General features: G+C 53.1%; 1 non-coding gene across 1 annotated transcript; it reads right to left on the bottom strand.

Moving 5' to 3' along the window:
• Positions 1 to 26: 26 nt before the first annotated feature.
• On the bottom strand, positions 27 to 1,936 carry LOC126433739 (small subunit ribosomal RNA). The gene has a single exon (XR_007578717.1). It is a non-coding gene; the product is annotated as a small subunit ribosomal RNA (ribosomal RNA).
• Between the last annotated feature and the right edge of the window lie 3,064 nt (positions 1,937 to 5,000).

Here is a 5,000-nt window from a genome sequence, read left to right as displayed (position 1 = left end):
CATCGAAAGACATGCAGTCTAGTCGGTAATGATCCTTCCGCAGGTTCACCTACGGAAACCTTGTTACGACTCTTACTTCCTCTAAATGATCAAGTTTGGTCATCTTTCCGGTAGCATCGGCAACGACAGAGTCAATGCCGCGTACCAGTCCGAAGACCTCACTAAATCATTCAATCGGTAGTAGCGACGGGCGGTGTGTACAAAGGGCAGGGACGTAATCAACGCGAGCTTATGACTCGCGCTTACTGGGAATTCCTCGTTCATGGGGAACAATTGCAAGCCCCAATCCCTAGCACGAAGGAGGTTCAGCGGGTTACCCCGACCTTTCGGCCTAGGAAGACACGCTGATTCCTTCAGTGTAGCGCGCGTGCGGCCCAGAACATCTAAGGGCATCACAGACCTGTTATTGCTCAATCTCGTGCGGCTAGAAGCCGCCTGTCCCTCTAAGAAGAAAAGTAATCGCTGACAGCACGAAGGATGTCACGCGACTAGTTAGCAGGCTAGAGTCTCGTTCGTTATCGGAATTAACCAGACAAATCGCTCCACCAACTAAGAACGGCCATGCACCACCACCCACCGAATCAAGAAAGAGCTATCAATCTGTCAATCCTTCCGGTGTCCGGGCCTGGTGAGGTTTCCCGTGTTGAGTCAAATTAAGCCGCAGGCTCCACTCCTGGTGGTGCCCTTCCGTCAATTCCTTTAAGTTTCAGCTTTGCAACCATACTTCCCCCGGAACCCAAAAGCTTTGGTTTCCCGGAGGCTGCCCGCCGAGTCATCGGAGGAACTGCGGCGGATCGCTGGCTGGCATCGTTTATGGTTAGAACTAGGGCGGTATCTGATCGCCTTCGAACCTCTAACTTTCGTTCTTGATTAATGAAAACATACTTGGCAAATGCTTTCGCTTCTGTTCGTCTTGCGACGATCCAAGAATTTCACCTCTAACGTCGCAATACGAATGCCCCCGCCTGTCCCTATTAATCATTACCTCGGGTTCCGAAAACCAACAAAATAGAACCGAGGTCCTATTCCATTATTCCATGCACACAGTATTCAGGCGGGCTTGCCTGCTTTAAGCACTCTAATTTGTTCAAAGTAAACGTGCCGGCCCACCGAGACACTCACTCAAGAGCACCCTGGTAGGATTGCAACGGGGTCCGCCTCGGGACGCACGAGCACGCACGAGGCGCGTCGCACGCCTTCGACTCGCCCCACCGGCAGGACGTCCCACGATACATGCCAGTTAAACACCGACGGGCGGTGAACCAACAGCGTGGGACACAAATCCAACTACGAGCTTTTTAACCGCAACAACTTTAATATACGCTATTGGAGCTGGAATTACCGCGGCTGCTGGCACCAGACTTGCCCTCCAATAGATACTCGTTAAAGGATTTAAAGTGTACTCATTCCGATTACGGGGCCTCGGATGAGTCCCGTATCGTTATTTTTCGTCACTACCTCCCCGTGCCGGGAGTGGGTAATTTGCGCGCCTGCTGCCTTCCTTGGATGTGGTAGCCGTTTCTCAGGCTCCCTCTCCGGAATCGAACCCTGATTCCCCGTTACCCGTTACAACCATGGTAGGCGCAGAACCTACCATCGACAGTTGATAAGGCAGACATTTGAAAGATGCGTCGCCGGTACGAGGACCGTGCGATCAGCCCAAAGTTATTCAGAGTCACCAAGGCAAACGGACCGGACGAGCCGACCGATTGGTTTTGATCTAATAAAAGCGTCCCTTCCATCTCTGGTCGGGACTCTGTTTGCATGTATTAGCTCTAGAATTACCACAGTTATCCAAGTAACGTGGGTACGATCTAAGGAACCATAACTGATTTAATGAGCCATTCGCGGTTTCACCTTAATGCGGCTTGTACTGAGACATGCATGGCTTAATCTTTGAGACAAGCATATGACTACTGGCAGGATCAACCAGGGAGCTGCGTCAACTAGAGCTGAGCAGCCGGCCGCCCGGGAGTGTGTCCCGGGAGCCCGCGCGAACACGCAAGCGTCCGCTCAATTATTCTGCAAACAGGAGGAGGCTGAGCTCCCCTGCACAATACACCTCGAAACCCTCTCAGGTCCCGGCGGCGCGCAGCGCCGTCCTAAGTACTTGGTCGGGTTCGAGAGAGGCGCAATCGCCCGGAGTTTGGCGAGTAGACGCTTTAGGTGCGACCACCCGTGCTCCCAACTGAGCTTGCCGCTGCCGACAGAGGCCCGGGAGCGTGCTGTCGTGGCATTGCCGGCGGGAGACAACACGCGCCACCTACGGTGGCCGGCAGCTCCAACGCCAGCGCCACAGAAGGACAAAAGCCCCACTTGGGTGCCGAAGCGAACTCTCCCAGCACAGCGCACTCGCCAACACGTCCGCACAGCTGCGATACAATCCACCTGCGAGAACCGCAGAGGCGACCGAGCAGCAGACGGCGTCGCGGCGCCGAGCGCCGGGCGGCGGCGCATCCTCAGCGCACACAGTCCTCAATCGGACCAGCACACTGCAGATGTCCACCGCGCTTCGCACCGGGCCCGCGAGGACCTACTTTGGCCGCACGGCGCCGCGTGCAGGGTGCGCCGGCGCGCAGCTGCGCCGCCTGCCGCCTCCGTCGGCCGGCGCGCCTGCCACTGGCCGCCCCCACCAGCCGGCTGTAGCGCGTGCGCCCACGCACCGCGCGGCCAGCACGCCGGGAGGCCCCCCCTCACCGGCCGGGGACGGTCCCACCCAGCCACCGCCGCGTATCGCTTCACACCCACATGCCATTCACGTTCGTGGGCATGGTGGGTATCGCTGAAACAACCGGTTGGTAGCTCAACCGATCGTCGCCATCACTGATTCACCTCTAGCGAGAACAACCGCACCACAACGGTTTACCAGTTCTTCATTTGCGTAACGTCACCAGCAAACGTAGACGTCCATCGCCATTTGCAAATTCAACGATTGTTGCATGCCTGTGTCAGGTGTCACGACACACTATGTCTGCCCACATACACGCAACAACATGTGCACGCTTCGCGAACACGTGGAAGGTGGCCCCCGTACGTATGCGATGTCCATTGCGCGAACGACTGTCAACCGGCCTCTGTCGCATGTCGCAGATGTGGAACGCAGTGCACCATGCTATCACGGTGTGTGAGAAGAGACGACTACGTCTGACAACACGCGCCACTACATCAACAGACGGCTCATGGTGATCGCCATCCACGGCATACCATACTGCAATCCAGCTCTTATAGGGAGACGACACGTAGCTGAGTGCACAATATTTGGACCGTATGGTTCGCCGTTGTTGGCGCAGTCGTGGTACGGTCACACATGTACCACGATGTATCATTCAGTACATGAGGACCAATGTGCAGTACAGTGTGTGATTTGGACGTACAACATCAGCGGACAGTTGACACAAGCCGTACCACAACGTAGGCTGTGCTTCGCCATGCGAATGCCAATGAACAACTGCGAAGGGCATTGAGCATGTACGTCCTGCTGCCGTCCGCATTACAGTGTATAGCTGCAAGGTGTTTAACATGAAGCGATACTCTGGGGACCGGGCAGTGCGAGTAGCAAACTATATTGCGGGGGTTGCAGTTAGGCAACACTACACTAATTTAACGCGTCGTATGACAATTACAGAGCAGGTTAAGGCCCAACGTGTGTTGGGTTAAGGCGCAACGTGGGTTGGGTTAAGGCGCAACGTGGGTTAGGTTAAGGCGCAACGTGGGTTGGGTTAAGGCGCAACGTGGGTTAGGTTAAGGCGCAACGTGGGTTAGGTTAAGGCGCAATATAGGTTAGGTTAAGGCGCAATATAGGTTAGGTTAAGGCGCAATATAGGTTAGGTTAAGGCGCAATATAGGTTAGGTTAAGGCGCAATATAGGTTAGGTTAAGGCGCAATATAGGTTAGGTTAAGGTACAATATGGGTTAGGTTAAGGCGCAATATAGGTTAGGTTAAGGTACAATATGGGTTAGGTTAAGGTACAATGTGGGTTAGGTTAAGGTACAATGTGGGTTAGGTTAAGGCGCAATATAGGTTAGGTTAAGGTACAATATGGGTTAGGTTAAGGTACAATGTGGGTTAGGTTAAGGTACAATGTGGGTTAGGTTAAGGTACAATATGGGTTAGGTTAAGGCGCAATATAGGTTAGGTTAAGGTACAATATGGGTTAGGTTAAGGCGCAATATAGGTTAGGTTAAGGTACAATATGGGTTAGGTTAAGGTACAATGTGGGTTAGGTTAAGGTACAATGTGGGTTAGGTTAAGGCGCAATATAGGTTAGGTTAAGGTACAATATGGGTTAGGTTAAGGTACAATGTGGGTTAGGTTAAGGTACAATGTGGGTTAGGTTAAGGTACAATGTGGGTTAGGTTAAGGTACAATGTGGGTTGGGTTAAGGTACAATGTGGGTTAGGTTAAGGTACACATTGTTGTAAGGAAAGGTGTATTGGGGGGGGGGGGGCGGCGGCGGCGGCGGCGGCCGGTTTGTTGATTGTGATTATAGTAAGTGGATGCCTGCGGCATCATCTGATTTGCCACGTCAGGATGCACCTTTGGCTCATGACAGGCGGCGCTCTGATTCCATGCTTGTGGCAGACCTGTGTCTTTCATTCCTGCCATTGTTTGTGTGCTGTGACAGGAGGCAGTATTGTGATGTTGGGTGTACCCCTGTGTAGGACATGTGTGGGTGTTGGTGGCTTAGCTGAGCAATGGTGGTTGTCGGAAGGGTGGGGTATTCTGTTTTGTGAGTGGACCTCCCGGTCTGGTTATGATAGTGTGGATTGTCTAATGTGGCGGAGAGGATGCACTGGGTGTTGTTCCATGCTGGTGCTTACATATTGTCTTTGTGCCTGTTACAGGCAGAGAGTAGTGCGTGATAAGAGTGTCTGGCTGACGTGTGGTTGTGATTGTGAGCAGAGTCTTTCAGCACGTATACGGACAGTTGTATACATTATCTGTATTTTGATGGCTCTATCTATTACTAATCAGCGCCGTGTATACGTTTCATCCGGTT

Source organism: Schistocerca serialis, unplaced genomic scaffold (assembly GCF_023864345.2).
Source record: "Schistocerca serialis cubense isolate TAMUIC-IGC-003099 unplaced genomic scaffold, iqSchSeri2.2 HiC_scaffold_1173, whole genome shotgun sequence".
Taxonomy (NCBI): Eukaryota; Metazoa; Arthropoda; class Insecta; order Orthoptera; family Acrididae; genus Schistocerca; species Schistocerca serialis.
Note: the sequence above shows the minus strand (reverse complement) of the source record. Positions and strands in the feature narration are given on the sequence as shown.